Here is an 18,762-nt window from a genome sequence, read left to right on the forward strand (position 1 = left end):
TTTTCTGTAGCAGTTTCTTTTTTGTGACTTGATTCCATACATGTACTACAATAATGAAAACCAAACTTTACTTGTTTGAAAAATACACTAAAATATTGGTGTCACGGGGACTTTTGTTGTTGAGTATATGTATAAATGTCCAAATCATCTGACTGAATGAGTACCTAGATAAGTGTTATAACTCTATTGCAAATATATTACGAGTCAGCTAGTTAAACGTAAGAATATATGCGGTATTCCTACAGTTGTGTTTTAATTAATGGTATTATACATGCATCGTATTCGTTCTATCGTGAGCATGAATATATTACCACTGGGCACAATATGGCATTCAGGTTCATGTAGGTATTCGAGGTCAAGTTTATGTGTTATGCGTCCATGCTACACAGGTAATACTGACCATTGTATATTGGCTGTTTTTTATCAGCTGATGTGATACGCAGATCGTAAAAAAAGGAAAGAACAAAATATATTTTTCAATTGAGAGAATTTTTTTTAACCGACGAGCCTGAAGATCCCATTCAGCAATAAAATGTGTCACAAAATGTTTCCATGCATGTTCCAACACAAGATAACACATTCACCACAACAGCATGTTAAAATAAATGTTCGGTAACTAGTCCATCACGGTGTAGAATATATACATACAGGAGTGCGTGCGTGTCAGGGATATAACGCGACAGTATTTCTATTTTACCACGGCGTGACAGCTTGATGCGGGAGGAGAGCCCCAAGTGATGCAGGGCGGAGAAGCAGCTTACTCCATCATTGAAAACTGACGAGCACGGGTATGGAGCTTACCCAAGCAGGGATCATAATTGGGACGGATCTGGGATTCGTTCAACGGATCATGACACGCTGAAGGGACGCAACTCTGTAAAGCCTTATATGACTGGGGCATGTGTACAACGACGAGGAAGGGAAGAGTGGCAATACACGTACCGCCTACTAAAATGAATTAAATACAGAAAAGAGTACAAAACTTTAAAGTAACACGGTATCTGAATTATTTATTCCTTTTGGCATCTTCTTCAGGTTAGGAATTTAGCGACCATGCATACTCTCCCAATAACTCCTTCAAATGCATACTCTCCCAACAACACCGAGCATATGTCTGAGTCAGTTTATACATGGCATTGGAGTCATCAGGGAGTCTATACTCACTGGCCATATTGCTGCTTGTCAGCTAAATCTAGGATTTCAATACAGCGTGATAACAGGTATTATGTTGATGCCCGAGGGACGTAATTCCGCAGGCTCACCCACCCTTGCACCCGCCGTAAGAAGAACGCTGCAACCTAAATACCTTTGAAGGGGAATTAGGCGTGACTACTTTCCTTCCTTTACCCTGTCTGAGCACTGAGTCAGATATATGCTACCTCACAGTGGTCTACTAAGTAGATAATCATAACTTACCTTTTTTTCCCAATCTGTTTTCAACAGTATTCATTATAGATAGCAAAGAATAATTCAAATCCATCATAAAGCATATTACCTGTGCAATACAGTGTCACTGGTGAGCGCTATTGTGTACCGGTCCCCACGCTCATATACATGCTCAGGTGTAAGCGATACATATACGATATATATGCTATATATATTAATATAATTTATATATAAAAATATATTTATGATCAGTGTCACGTACGTGTTATTCCGGTATCATGAATAAATTGAACATTTGCTCTGCACGTATAATGAAGTATGGGGTTTGGATGAATACATTCATCAAAACGGGACGCGTTTTCGAAATATTTTCTTTTGTAGCAACCCATTTAAGCCACATACGATCCACCCACTCACCATGAAGCTTCATTCCTGGGCTATGAGTGACCCCGATATTGAGGAAGAAAATGTGCCTCATAATCAACTTAAAAAGCAATTTCGGCGGTTAGATCAGAACACGACTTACAACTCTGAACTATAACCAACCTTGCTACAGGTGTATTCTACAACTACCGGGCGTTAAGTATAAAGACACATAACGTATAAATCAGGATCTCGACGATGCCAACTTCGAATCATTTTCCCTATCATTTGCAACCAGCTTCCATTCGTGCTTGGCAGCCTTCGTTCGTGATCTAGATAGATAATTAGTTCGACCCATTATGTGATAAGTGTATTAATAGGACCGTCAAAGTTGCTACTTACTTGCAAAATGATATCTCTGTTCCCAACGCTAGACCTAGTTATCCATTATAGAAGGAGAGTGCATCTAGACCTTCACATGATAGGCATAGCGTCTGCTGTGAAATAACAGCCGCGAGGATACACACACCCTTTACCGTAAGCGCAATGGGGTAAACCTCAGCCTGTGGAATCAACTTTAACCTCTCAAAGCTAAACACTTCCTCTCCGGTTGCAGTCGTAATGCTCACTCGGCCTCGATACGACCAGACGTCAAGGCAGCAGATGATCGTCGATTCGCCGCGTCGGGCGAGCTCGCATAGAAAGCCGCATACAGTGTCATGGACGGATAAGCATGGTTCGACAACAGGCGCCGTGGGAGTTAGGATCCAGCTATTATCTACTGACAATGAGAACTGGTTTTACTTGATTCTGTCATGCTCAGCTTTCGTCGGCTAACTCGTAGCTGAGACTATGGCCGGAGCAAACTGTTTTTCGAAGGACAGTTTATGGAGGGCTGGACGTATAATTAAATTGTTTGGTTTCTGAGGTTCGGGTGTTTGGCGTGTTGTAAAGACGGACCACATCAAGAGGTGACTTTGGCCGTGCTGATTTATTATATACACACTGACATATCCGGTGAGTGAGTGAGTGAATGAGTATGGTTTTACGCCACTTTTAGCAATGTTCCAGCAATATCACGGCGGGGGACACCAGAAATAGGCTTCAAACATTGTACCCATGTCGGGTATCGAACCCGGTTCTTCAGTGTGATGAGCTAACGCTTTAACCACTAGGCCACACGACTGCCCTCCGCCTATCCGGACGATAGTAATCCGGATGTCCCGACGGACGCTTTAAAAAAACCGAAAAACTTGCTGTAAAAATGTCTTATTTATCCGAAAAAATGCGGTCGTACTTTGTCAGCAAAGGGTTTAATATTATCCTGTTCACTTATCATCCGGACACTCAAAAAACGTGAAGATGTTTGTTTACGCCCGAGCTCCACATGAAGGAAAAGACATGGAAACCTGCTCGCGTGACATATATACATGCACGAGCATGCACACTGCACGGCAAGCACCCGGATTAATCAATATAATTACCCATTCACACCTTGTTGTGGTTACACATAGTTTCTGCCACACGGATATATCAAACGCGACCCATTGTAGCGTTGGTGAGGTTGATTTGATGTGTCATACCGAGTTACTTCCCCTTAACAAGTCATACTAGAGGGACACACTCTTGAATTATCTTGTTTTCGAATGAATTTATTTCTCTTTATCTATATCTAGATCATTTGAGGTCAGATCTAAAACCTTTGAATATAATTTTGAATACATGTAAGTATTGCCTGCCCTAGGCTGTATGTATAGATATTTTGGGTTCATGGAAATTGAAACAACAACAATAATGATAATAATGATAATAATAAATAATGATAATGATGATTGTGGTGGTGATGATAGGGAGAATAAGTACACGACAAAATAAAGTCATCATTGATGTGTTTCATTACACAATTCAGATTGCCTGGAAAAAGCCAATTAAAAAGTTCAAATCTGATACGGCGTTAGGGCCTGATTGGTATTCGAAACCGGTTTTGGAAACTGTTCCCATGCGCCCAAACACCATTACTTCGCTGTTTAAGTTCTCTTGTGGATACAGAGGATGTTCCGCCTTGGTTGTGCAAAGTTCGAAGAATACTTTAGCCAAAGAAAGGTGATTTGACTGACCCTAAAAACTTCCGCCCTATTACCTGTCTGAATACACAGTACAAAGGTCGAAGAATACTTCACCCTAAGAAAGGTGATTTGACGACCCTCAAAACTCCCCCCCCCCCCCCCCCCCCCCCCTCCCACCCCTCCCAATGACATTATTTACATGGAGCAGAAAGGAGCCAGAAAGGGATGTTGCGGTTGGTGGAATCAATTGCACGTTCAGGAAATGAACCTTGGATTGGCTAAAACTTACCACCGTAACCTCTCAATGTGTTGGATACACTACAGAAAGGTGTATGATTCTGTACGAATGCATTTTCAAGTCATTGGAATATACTGACCTCCTCGAGCGAATACTTGTTTTACTCAAGCCTTTAATGAATGGCTGGTCAACTCAACTTGAGATGTATTCGCAGGGGCAGGTGGTGACTTCGGAACCCATTTCTATAAGAAGAGGACTTTTTCAGTCCTTTGCTTTTCTGTTTCTTCACTACTTCCTTTGAACCTTTTACTTAGCGAAGAGGAATGTTATCATCATGAACCTCCTCAGCACAGATCCCCTACACCCCTTTCTCTTTTCACCACCTTTAAATGGATGACCTTGAACTTATTGCCAATGGAGGATCCACACTCAAAAAACAGATTCTCCTTGTCGAGTCCTTTTCTAATGATATCGGCATGTCCTTTTCTCGGATGATCCTCTTGTGAAGCATGTCAAGACTCATAAACAAGGCATTCCACAGTTTTCGTAAACGAGCCATGGATGTGGAACATAATCTCAATGTCAATGTTGATTTTGTTGATGGGTCTGTACTGCTGGGCGGTACAGAAATGAGTGTCAACAAAGTGAAGTGCCATATCAAATCGGCCCACACTCAGTTTTTCAAGGAGAGGCCATCTGAACGACCACTGCATCGAGTTTGTGCCCACTGAGAAGATCAGCGACCCTATAGAGTCCTTCGCTTGCATGAGGTAGGCTGGCCTGAAAAGTGAAACAGAAGACTTTCTGTTTGCTGCTCAGGACAAGTCACTTCCATCTCGAAACCGTCAATGTGTGATTTTGCATCAAAATGTGAATATGAAATGTAGATTATGAAATGAATTTAATGAGACTGTCCAACACATTGTCAGTGGATGCCCAGCTTTGGCACAAACACGGTATCTTAAGCGACATGATGGAGTGGCTCGATCATTTTATTACTGCCTTCGCCATGCTTGTAGTTTTCACACTGAGGTCCATCTATGGTACGACCCGGAATATGTAGAGGGCGTCATGGAAAATGATAAATACAAAATTCTTTGGAAAAGTCCCGTATACAGCCTCAGACGTATCCAGGCCAACAAAGCTGATCTTGTCCTTTTTGATAAATCCAATTAAATCACTTATATCATTGAATTTTTCTGTCCCTATTGACACAAATGTGATTGACAAGATTCAGAAAACACATGACAAATATGCAGACCTCGTTTTCGAAAAGCCACGCTTGCATACCAAGTACCAAGTTGCCCGACTCCCCATTGTTCTCGATGCCTTATGTACTTACATTAAACGATAGATGTGTATACGACCCTGGACAGAGGGTAAATATATATAGGGGCGCTTTGCCTGTATATCCAGGGTCCTTAGGGGTGGACAGGTGATCGCCTGTGTTGACCCGGAAATCAGATGTCGAGTGGCTGAAGCCTCGTTTTCATCCCAGCTACCATGACTGGTGCTCGGTATTTACACTAGTGATCCTCATTGATTATTAGCTTGACATCTTAACCTAAAAGTGTTAACTCTGCGATGTTAAGTCTGGAATTGATCATTGATTAATCATGATACGGCTTTAAGTCATCACAGTGACAGACTGTGGAATCAGCCAGCATCACGGCAATGTACGAAGTGATGGTATCCCTCCATCTACACACTGTACATAGTTATCAGCACACGATTGAGTGAGTAGGTTTTTTCACCGCTTGTCTAGATGCTGTTGTAATACCGAGTGAGTGAATGTTGATTAAATCCGCTGTCAGAATTATTCCAGCTTACATGACAACTTGACAATAATCGTAATCATACCTCACTCAGATCAATCTTATAATCTATTGTTTGGTATTTTGCCCGACAGTTTAATACACATATATTTCCTTTTGTATTCGTACTCTCTGATGTGTATCTATGAATACCGCGACACACTGGGCCTCCTACGTTCCAATATTACATATTTTCCTCTTCTTGTCGGAAATGAAAAGTTTAGTCACCTTGTCTCGGTCGGACACATTGCTTGAATGTGCGTATATGCTGCACCGACAGATCTCTCTCAAACACAGTGTGTCAGTCGTTGCAGGGAAGTTGTGTAGGCGTTGCGTCCTTGCTGGCAGCAATAACGCTGCATGGAAGCTGAGAAAAATACCATAGTTTTTCTGACATGTACGCAACACACACTAGACGGTATTTGGTCGCGTATTTGTTTGTTGCTGGTACATATAATATGACGTGTATTGCAATGTTTGTTGTTGGGTAACTATTCTTAACTATGCAGTCACTTGCCAACTGTGCCATGCTGGACGGAAATGAAGAAACAGTCAGTTTGTGGATCTGCACTAGCGTCACTAATCAATGTGAGAGAATGAATATTGTTTTACGACACAGACAGCGCAAAACTAGCTGTATCAAGTCAGCCTGTACATCATCAAGACCAGCAAGCCTTGTACTGGTAATGTTATACACATGTCCGGTCCATAGTTCCCTGGTATTGTCATACCGCCCCGTGTTGTCGTTATTCTTGTCTCTGGTATTGTCATACCGCCCCGTGTTGTCGTTATTCTTGCCTCTGGTATTGTCATACCGCCCCGTGTTGTTATTCTTGTCTCTGGTATTGTCATACCGCCCCGTGTTGTCGTTATTCTTGTCTCTGGTATTGTCATACCGCCCCGTGTTGTCATTATTCTTGTCTCTGGTATTGTCATACCGCCCCATCTTGTTATTCTTGTCTCTGGTATTGTCATACCGCCCCGTGTTGTCGTTATTCTTGTCTCTGGTATTGTCATACCGCCCCGTGATGTTATTCTTGTCTCTGGTATTGTCATACCGCCCCGTGTTGTCGTTATTCTTGTCTCTGGTATTGTCATACCGTCCCATGTTGTCATCATTCCGGTCCATGTTATTGTCATATCGTTTCGTGTTGTTATTTTGGTCTCTGTTGTCATACCGTTCCCACTTGTCTTTCTTGTGGTCGTTATCAAACTTGACACTATAAATGTCGTGTCAACCCGTGTTGCCTCTATTGTCATGTTACAGTCATTGTTATCGTTATACTGTCCTTTCGTCGTCACACGGGTGCCTGTTATCTGCATACTTGATCCTGATATCGGTCTATTGTTACTTGTTATCGGTATACTGGAGCCTCATATCGGTATAATGTATCCTGATATCGGTATATTGGATCCTGATATGGGTGTATTGTTCCCTGTTATCGGTATATAGTGCCTCATATCGGTATAATTGATCATGATATCGGTATATTTGATCCTAACTTTCGGTGTATTGTTCCCTGTTATCGGTATACTGGAGTCTCATATCGGTATACTGGATCCTGATATCGGTATATTGGATCCTGATATCGGTGCATTGTTACCTGTTATCGGTATACTGGAGCCTCATATCGGTATACTGGATCCTGATATTGGTGTATTGTCACCTGTAATCGGTGCATTGTTACCTGTTATCGGCACACTGGTGCCTTTTGTAGGTGTACTGGAGCCAGATATCTGTATACGGGTACCCGTTATCGGTATACTGGAGCCTGATATCGGTATATTGGATTCCGATATCGGTGTATTGTTACCTGTTATCGGCATACTGGTGCCTGTTGTCGGCATACTGGAGCCAGATATCTGTAAACGGGTACCTGTTATCGGTATACTGGAGCCTGATATCGGTATACTGGAGCCTCATATCGGTATACGGGTACCTGTTATCGGTATACTGGAGCCAGATATCTGTATACGGGTACTTGTTATCGGTATACTGGCGCCAGGTATCTGTATACGGGTACCTGTTATCGGTACACTGGAGCCTGATTTCAGTATACGGGTACCCGTTATCGGTATACTGGAGCCTGATATCGGTATATTGGATTCCGATATCGGTGTATTGTTACCTATTATCGGCATACTGGTGCCTGTTATCGGCATACTGGAGCCAGATATCTGTATACGGGTACCTGTCATCGGTATACTGGAGCCTGATATCGGTATACAGGTACCTATTATCGGTATACTGGAGCCAGATATCTGTTTACGGGTACCTGTTATCGGTAAACTGGAGCCAAATATCTGTATACGGGTACCTGTTATCGGTATACTGGAGCCTGATATCGGTATACGGGTACCTGTTATCGGTATACTGGATCCTGATATCGGTATTCGGGTACCTGTTATTGGTTTACTTGATGCCTGTTATTGGTATACTGGAGCCTATTATCGAAATATTGATGCCTGTTATCGGAAGACTGGTGCCTGTTGTCGATATATGTGTGCCTCTTATCGGTCTGTTGATGCTTGTTATCGGTTCACTAGTGCCTGTTATCGATATATTGGTGCCTGTTATCGGTATACTGGTGCCTGTTATCGATATATTGATGCTCGTTATTGGAATAATGGTGCCTGTTATCGGTATATTGTTATCTGTTATGTGTCTACTGGTGCCTGTTATCGGTATGCTAGTGACTGATATCGGTATACGGGAGCCTGTTATCGGTTTACTGATGTATCGATATACTAGTCCCTGTTCCCTGTGTTTCGAATCCCATCACCGAACATTGGTACCCAAGATGGAGTAGATCAACGCTTAGTCTCTGAAAATATATAATTTTGATAGAAAAAAACAATTAACTTTAAATTGAAAAGGATCCGCAGTGAGATGGGAGATCCTGAACCTGAGGAACATCTAGACTTGCTTCATTTAGGGCTATAGCATTACAGTACTAGTAAGAGCTGGGCAGAATGGAACCGTTTACGGTTCAGGGACTGTGAGATTTAGTATGGGGTTGAGCACGTTTATATCAAATGTGAGACGATAATGTCTCTGTACCCTACTATACCGCCCGGTTCGCGCCTTCCGTTGTCGGAAGCGTGCAGCAGAGCGTAGAGTCCCCACATGTGACATCCTAACTTCGTCAGTTTGCTGACGGGGTAAACCTTTTATGGTCATGTGGACAAGACGTCTGATGTCGGATCAGAAGGTCCGTGGTTCGAATCCCATCACGGGACTTTGAAATAGTGTGGCCGCTACATTATCATCAGTTGTAAAGGACAATATGAATTTAAAACTTTAAAACGATTTCATACTACGAGTTAAATAATTAAGTTAAATTACTACATTAGCCGTATTGTGATTTACACTAGCGCACTGGTCCAAATATTTTCATGAAGACTTTTGTTCTAGATCCATTTCATCACGTATCAGATAAAGTGATCACGACCGGATGAACGCACCCTTGCCTGCTGTGAGTAAAAGTCAGGCACATGACATAATGGACGCTATTCCAGGTAGTGTTGTTTCTCTCATATAATTGTGGTTCATATCCACAGGGGGGAATGTCATTTGTTATCTGTCAAACACTTGTCACTATACTTCAATTATTTTAATCTTTCAATAACATTCGTGCTTTTGTGTTACTGGTAACTCTTCATGTCCTAACTCATCCCCGTTTTAATCAGAAAATACGTTTAATGTTTTCCTCTTGAAAAAAGTAATCGTATCACACGGTCAGTCTTTATTAAGTCTCAGGTGAGGTGAAATGATTTGACGTTGCGTCCAAGATTATTTCACTTATATAGCGACGTGTATGTACGTGTGTGTGTTTGTGTGTCTACTTGTACTAGTCCGGACTTATGCCGATTTATAGTGCTAGCTCACTGAGATACCATGCCGCAGTTTAACATGAATACCCCACTCAGACACAGTATACTGACTCCGCGCCGACCAGTCCGTGTTCTAGCCCCTTAATGCCGAGCGTCAGACAGGGTAAGAACAAGTATCATCTTTTGTTGCGAAGTGGCCGGGGATCGAACCCCGGACCTTTCGCTCTCCGGGCGGACGCTCTACCACAAGACCACGGAGGCGGTTATCAAGTCTCAGTCAATAATATGACATTAGAGAGATAATCTCAGCTATTTACATGTCTAGTCAGCTAGCTTCCGGAGAAGAAAGATATCAAGCACGATATAGGAGTTGGCGGGTGATGATAAAATGTATCCCGTAGTTCAAAGCTTGTCTACTAAATAAATATATTTAAAACTAAGACAATTTACACGATCACACCGTCCACAACATAGCTAGATAGCGGGTCGTTGAAATAGCAACTAAGTTCATACTGATTTCAAGACATCAGTAAAAATCAGTAAACATTAATCAATAATAAGGTCACCAGGCGACGGAGAGTCGCCATAATTGGCGAGCTATGGTCGTGTCAAGCTGCACTCGGAATATTAAAAAATGATGTCATTCACAAGTGCATCAGGTTAGGTGGCATGAGAAGCGTGCATCTGTATGATTACGATTACATATATATTAAATGATACTTTTAAATAGCAACACTCCTACCATGTAAGACTACGCTCGGATTAAGAATAACGTGTTCATTCTAAGTCGCAATAATTCATAATCGGCAACTTCAAGGTGTGCCCTGAAAGCTATATTTTATGTTCGCTTCTAATACATTCCACATTTTTACATCTCGCTTGAGCAATATGACATAGGTATTGTACAGTCCTCCTGTCATTAGGTGCCGACCATTTGATATCCTAGGGGTGGTAGATAGTCGGTAGTTCAAAGTGTAAAATATAACAATTACAGTAAACTACGGTTATAACGAACTCAAAGGGACCACTAATTTTAGCTCGTTATAACCGTAGCTCGTTATAAGCATATATATAGATTATATACAGCAAATACACAGCAAATTGTCGGGATCAAAACACATTTCGTTATAAGCGTGTTCGTTATAAACGTAGTTTACTGTATCTGCTTTTGCAGATGCAACTGAGAAAGTATCTTGTATGGGTACAATCCCTGATATGACAGTTAACATATGATCGCGTTCACCTGGCGTCCCACTAACTTACAACAGAAATCATGTTTGAATTCAGCGTTTTAGAATGTGTTTATTCTACCTAGAAAGATATTCTCAAGTGATTGCTGCATTTTTAGATAAAGAAAAAGTTTTCCATAGTATTTGGAAAGGCGGTCTATTCATCAAGTTATAAGAACTTGGTGTCAAGTGCACATTCTGGGATCTGCTTCACCTTAGCTATATGGACAGCTGGGCTTTTATATCATACCACGGAGAAAGATCTGATGATTTTCCCTTTAAACAAGGTGTTGGGCAAGGTCGAGTCATGTCAGCCTGGTTCTTTCTCGTTTTCATTAATAACCATATACACTCTTAAAAATGAAACGCACAGGTAGTATGTAGTTCAATGAACCTGACTACACAAAGAATCCGGTATATGAATTGGATATATGTTATTGGAAAATGTTGGTGGCCTGAGACAAACGGTGCGTCAACACGTAGCCATTTTCGATTTGCAATGTCTTCAACGGAATTGTTTTCACACCTGTTAAAAATGTTATGGAGGAAAACAGTCAAGCAAAATGCACGTGGACGTTATAGCATACATACATCACAATACATCACACTCACTGAGTCAGTGAGTGAGTGTGGATTATGTACGCCGCAATGACTCAACTACAACACGGCAAGAGAACCAGAAAATGTTCTTATGTCTCCGTATAAAGACTGAAGCTCTCATACCTATAACACCATTACATATTCCAGAAAATATTGTCACATTGTAGCAACTGAGAAAGTACGTGCCGTATAATGTGTGAAAACCACCACCAATGGGTCAGCTTGACCCAGTGCTATCAGCTGCACGACTGCACTTGACACTGTGCAAACAGTGGCAGTCAGATTCGTATGTCAGTCAAGTACAGTGTTAAACTACGACCATAGGCATCCAAAAATATAAAGTAGGATTACAAAGTAATACTCAGTCTAATGAATGCACAATTTTGTTCATACAAAAAGCAATATCAACCTGAAGCTGATAAGGAAAGCAAGAAATATAATATCAGGGACAAGTGCTTCCCCAACAACACGAATTTGTTTTTACGGACGCACTACAAGCAGTGACATTAGGAACGCTAGTGTGGCATTTTGTAGGTGAATGAAACACTCACAGTTAATACAATAGCTTCTTGCACTGAAACACATGTGTCATAAAAATAGTTTCGATGGGTTGTGAGCAGCCAACTTAGCTATGCGTACGTCCCAACTATATAAGGTTATGTACTCACCAGTTAAAGGCTGTGTGTACATCCACGCTCTGTCTTATGATGCCCACTTCCTTCCAGGGCTGTTAATCAGGTCTGACAGAACAATGCGACATTTTAACTATCTCTCAAAGTCACATCGTGACACAGACGGCCTTGTCCCGCACTCGGAAAAAACGTAGAACAGTTTCTGGGTATTCTTTTCCTGGTCACATTTCCAGATACGGCTTGAAACAGTTGGTAGTAGTCACGTGCCGTTGCGCGACTATCTCAAGAGGTGGTGTTTCCTTTAGTGGTGCGGTATGGCGATGAAACACCCATACAAGATATCTTTCCCACGCCCCTTCCAAGACCTCTACCCAGGACCTTCCAGGGATTTCCCCTACGCCCTTTCCCTTTCAACTTCCGAAAACAGTGTCTTTCATATTGAAGTATACATTACGATGTTGTTGTTGTTGTTGTTATTATTATTATTATTATTATTATTATTATTATTATTATTATTATTATTATTATTATTATTATTATTATTATCATCATCATCATCATCATCATCATCATCATCATCATCATCATCATTATTATTATTATTATTATTATCATTATTAAATCTCATTAAAATAAGATCTTAGTTCTCGCTACCGCAAAACAAAGATCTGAGGACATCCCATTACGGGTCACGTCAGACCGACCTTGCGCGAACGTTGACCAACCAATGGAATGATCAATCAGAGGGCAGCTTTCTCGTGCTTTACGGCACTAATTTCACATTGGCGACTACGCTTCGAAACATATTTTGATGAATTCTCGATTACAAATTTGAAACCTGAACAATAGAACATTCTGGAATGGCTATTAGATGGTCTAGATTGTATGGATTCAGTCGTTTAACCCGTAACTATCGTTCGGAATACCCCGTTACATGAATAGAAAAAACACATTCCGACTGTCACTTTCATAATCTGGTAAGCAACGCTCTGATTAGTCGGATGAAAGGTCGTTCTGACGTGACCCTCAATGGGATGTCTTCAGATCTTTGTTTAGCGGAAGCGAGAACTAAGGGCTGATTTTAGTGAGATTGTATTATTATTATTATTATTATTATTATAGCCAATCCAAGGGTCATTTACTGAACTAGCAATTGATCATTACAACCCCAACACCCATTCTTTCTGGCTCCTTTCTGCTCCATGTATGCGCAGTATGATGACACACTATCTGTAAGACACATGTAAATACTTTGTACTGTGTATTCAGACAGGTAATAGGGCGGAAATTTTTAGGGTCAGTCAAATCACCTTTCTTTGGCTGAAGTATTCTTCGACCTTTGCACAACCAAGGCGGAACATCCTCTGTATCCACAAGAGAACTTAAACAGCGAAGTAATGGTGTTTGGGCGCATGGGAACAGTTTCCAAAACCGGTTTCGAATACCAATCAGAACCTAGCGCCGTATTAGATTTGGACTTTTTAAATTACCTTTTTCAGACAATCTGGTGTAATGAAACACAACAATGGTGTCGTACTTATTACCATGATCATCATCACCACCATCATCATCATCATCATCATCATCATCATCATCATCATCACCAGTATTATTATTTACAGATTAAAATTATACAAAATGCAGCAAAGAGGGTTTTGGAGATCCTGGCACAGTCAGGCTGGTTAGGCTCATCATCAGCTCAGGGCCCTTGCCCCCTCTGCACCCAGCAAGACAGCGAATGGGACTTCTCCCAGGAAGCGCTGCCTAGTCGAACCCATCCAGAACTTTTCTGAGAATGTGAGGAGTCCCCAACTCTGCAGCCTTCTGCATTACCCAGATTGTCAGAAGGGCTGACCCTGGTACTCTCCCAATGTCAGTCAACAGATTGGGAAGTCGGACAATTTGGTAGGTCGAGGTCCGCATATTTGCCATGTTTTTTTGCGCAATCTTGTCAGTCACACTAGTGTCAAAGGGGACAGAACATTCAATGATATAAATGATTGTATTGGATTTATCAAAAAGGACAAGATCAGGTTTGTTGGCCTGGATATGTCTGTGGCTGTATCCCAAAGAAGTTTGTATTTATCATGTTCCATGACGCCCTCTACATATTCCGGGTCGTACCATGGGTGGACCTCTGTGTCAAAACCACAAGCATGGCGAAGACGATAATTAAATGATCGAGCTACACCATAATGTCGTTTAAGATAATGTGTTTGTGCCAAAGCTGGGCAATCTCAACACAGCAGTGTATGAGGAGAGTGTCAACGAAGTGTTTGACGTGGTTGATGAGTTATCAGAAAGCAGTTATGTTGTTCTTTGTGGAGACTTTTTTGGATACAAGATACCATCATACAACTGTAGTGTCATTGAAGGTCATCTCGAGACACGGTGCAACAAGGCTGGAACACAGTCATCTTTGATTGATTATATTTTCTTACCAGATGCTCTTCAATGATCTGTGCTGTCGACTTCTGTCCATAAAGAACATCAATTTCGAGATATCGGATCATTCACCAGCGGTGGTATCATTTCGTAGTGATGCGTTCTTAACAGAGCAAAAACTATGGACTCCCCAAGTCTACAAATGGCAGAAGGCTAATGGCATTGAACTGAAGATGTACTTATCTGAAGTTAACAAAATACTTGGTGACACCTTACCAGACGTGACACATGATGACAGCAACATGGTGGAACATGCTATAGTGAGCTCTCTCCACACGTCAACGGCAATGTACATCCCAACAGGATACTTCAGACCATACCTTCGACCCTATTGAAGAGGCTCCAGTCTAGACTACTACCACTACCAGATTCGTCATGCTAGACGACAACGGACATCTCAAGGTAAACCTAGAGGAGATGCACATGGCTCTTATGAACAGTATAAAGCAGCTAATTGCAACTTCCGTCGACAGAAAAGAAAAGCCGAACGGCAGTGGGACAGACACAAGTATACAGAGCTGAACTCTGCCTGTGAATTGGACATTGGTGAATTTTATAGAACTGTCAGGAACTGGAGGAAGACAAATGTAACATGTACATCTCTACTGTAGAATGACAAGACGACCAGCACACCCGAGGACATCTGCAATATGTGGACTGATTACTATGGGGATCTGCTGTCTCCTCTCGGTAGGAGTTTGAAACAGACTTTAATGAGGAAACAAATTCAAAGGTTTGTGATATAGCAAACAGTAACATATTTGAGAACGATCCAATCCTGAAGACAAGTATTGCATCTAATGAAGTGAAATCAACCATTAAGAGGCTGAAAAAGAAAAAAGTCTCCTGGTCCGGACTGCATTACTGTAGAACACCTCCATAATGCTGACAATCTTCTGTTTAAACATCTGGCACATCTCTATGATATGATGATCAATACTTGTTACACTCCTGTCATGATGAGAACTGGAACTATTATTCCCATCTACAAAGGGAATAACAAAGATAAATGCAACCCAGCTAATTATCGCGGTATCACTCTAACATCAGTGTTTGGGAAGGTATGTGAGAGACGGTTGCCAGACAGACTGCAGTCCTACATCAAAACCATTAATCCTGATTTTCCACATCGTATCCAGTGCGGCTTCCGGAAAGAGCATGGAGCCCGTTTGCTACATATGTGTTAAAGGAGGCTATTTCCCTACTATCAAGAGAGACACTCAAATATATATGTTGCCTTTCTGGACAACGAAAAGGCCTTCGACAGGATATGGCATGAGGGGTTGCTACTGAAACTATACAATCTTGGTGTGAAAGGCCGTGCGTGGCACATTATCCGTCAATCTTATCAAGAAGCAAATGCTTGAGTTAAATACAATGGAGGACAAGTGATTTGTTCAACGTTCAACAAGGTGTAGAACGCGTGCTCTCAGCATGGACGTTTCTAGTCTATATCAATGACCTGATATGTCAACTTGATAATTTACAATGTGGACTAACTGTTGGTAAGGAGCACACCCGACGGTATTGCTGCCTGATGACACTACTGTCCTGAGTGATAGTGCACATGGACTGAAAATATCTCTTGATACTATCCACCAGTATGCTCGGCGCTGGAGACTGACGTATAACGCCAATAAGAGCTGTGTCTTGTCTTTTAGCAATACAGAAGACATTGTAATAGACCTGTGTTCAGACAATGAAGATCCAAAGCAGTACGATTTATGCCGGCTCTCTGATACACACGGTAAAAGCAAGTGAAAAACTACTAAGGCGCAACAGACAATCAACTCCCTAAGAGATGTTGGTCTTAGAGCTGGAGGATTGAGCCCAGTATCATCATCGACTATCTGGCAACGAGTGATCTTCCCCTTTACCATCTATGCATGTGAGCTCTGGCCAAATATCAACAATCGTGAGATCAGTGAGATGGAAACCCTACAGCGCTACTTTGCACGACGAGTCCAAAACCTTCACAGGAGATCCTCTACAGCTGCTACAACTCAGGTTCTAGGATTATGGTCAATGCTGGGCAAGATGGAGAAAATGAAGCTTCTCTTTCTGGGACGACTCTGTAGAGCAGCAGGCACAACCATTCTGAAGCCGAATTTCTATCTCAGATTACCCCAGTATGTCACCACTCTCTCACACAGTGCCAGATCCATAACACATGATCTACTAAATGTGGCTCATAAGTATGGATGCTCTCAGGCGTATTAGATAAATTCATCAACTCTGCGGAATTTCCATCTAAGAGTGTATGAAAAGCAACGAAAATATGAGTTGGTGAAACACTTTGCAACAACGACCGACGTAGATTCTTTGGTAAAGCTCGGCATATGTCTTCTCTGTAACCGTGCAAGTGATGACATTGTCAAGCACCAATTGCTTTACTGTGACGGTCTAATGGAACAGAAAATGTGCTTAGTGACAATGTTAGCCTTGTCACCAATCTCAGACTTGAGGACACGTCTAGTGATGACGTCAAGATCCTGACATACCTCGGTGCCATTACAGATGTGGTCCAGGACATGACACGTGACAGCTGGGCTACATTCGTGAGTATCGTGGCTCAACATGTCAGCTCATGGAACTTACCATCCATGTTGTATTTGTGAAGTTGTCACGCATCCTGTAAATACAGAATTACGCATCACTTCATTACTGCTTACCCAGTTCAATCTGTTGTGTCTGTATGTATTTTGTCATTGTTTTGACAAATAATTACATATATTGCCGATATATACGCAACATGCATATGTAGCCGACATACGCATCAACTTGAATATGTAGCCGATATACGCACAATATGTATATGTAGCCGACATACACACAACATGCATATATAGCCGACACAACATGCATATGTAGCCGACAAATACACAATATGCATTTGTAGCCGACATATACACAACATGCATATGTAGCCGACATACACACAACATGTATATGTAGCCGACATACACATAACATGCATATGTAGCCGACATACACACAACATGCATATGTAGCCGACATATACACAACATGCTTATGTAGCCGACATACACACAACATGCATATGTAGCCGACATATACACAACATGCATATGTAGCCGACATATACACAACATGCATATGTAGACGACATACACACAACATGCATATGTAGCCGACATACACACAACATGCATATGTAGCCGACATACACACAACATGCATATGTAGCCGACATACACACAACATGCATATGTAGCCGACATACACACAACATGCATATGTAGCCGACATACACACAACATGCATATGTAGCCGACATACACACAACATGCATATATAGCCGACATACACACAACATGCATATGTAGCCGACATACACACAACATGCATATGTAGCCGACATACACACAACATGCATATGTAGCCGACATACACACAACATGCATATGTAGCCGACATACACACAACGTGCATATGTAGCCGACATACACATAACATGCATATGTAACCGACATACACACAACATGCATATGTAGCCGACATACAAACAACATGCATATGTAGTCGACATACACACAACATGCATATGTAGTCGACATACACACAACATGCATATGTAGCCGACATACACACAACATGCATATGTAACCGACATACACACAACATGCATATGTAGCCGACATACACACAACATGCATATGTAGCCGACATACACACAACATGCATATATAGCCGACATACACACAACATGCATATGTAGCCGACATACACACAACATGCATATGTAGCCGACATACACACAACATGCATATGTAGCCGACATACACACAACATGCATATGTAACCGACATACACACAACATGCATATGTAGCCGACATACACACAACATGCATATGTAGCCGACATACACACAACATGCATATATAGCCGACATACACACAACATGCATATATAGCCGACATACACACAACATGCATATGTAACCGACATACACACAACATGCATATATAGCCGACATATACACAACATGCATATGTAGCCGACATACACACAACATGCATATGTAGTCGACATACACACAACATGCATATGTAGCCGACATACACACAACATGCTTATGTAGCCGACATACACACAACATGCATATGTAGCCGACATACACATAACATGCATAT

The 18,762-nt window shown here is 41.6% G+C and overlaps 1 protein-coding gene across 2 annotated transcripts in view; it reads right to left on the reverse strand.

Annotated features, from left to right (window-relative positions):
* Positions 1–12,410, reverse strand: part of LOC139468335 (lysosomal alpha-mannosidase-like) — an 86,380-nt gene extending 73,970 nt beyond the window's left edge. The window contains exon 1 of one of the 2 annotated variants that reach the window (XM_071250239.1): positions 12,199–12,410. The gene's annotated coding sequence lies outside the window, so the exon portion shown is untranslated. Of the gene's footprint in view, positions 1–2,151; positions 2,417–12,198 lie in introns of those variants that run through there. The other variant, XM_071250238.1, reaches the window with a different exon arrangement.
* Between the last annotated feature and the right edge of the window lie 6,352 nt (positions 12,411–18,762).

This window comes from Haliotis cracherodii, unplaced genomic scaffold (genome assembly GCF_022045235.1).
Source record: "Haliotis cracherodii isolate W230 unplaced genomic scaffold, xgHalCrac1.p SCAF_2, whole genome shotgun sequence".
NCBI classification, from domain to species: Eukaryota; Metazoa; Mollusca; class Gastropoda; order Lepetellida; family Haliotidae; genus Haliotis; species Haliotis cracherodii.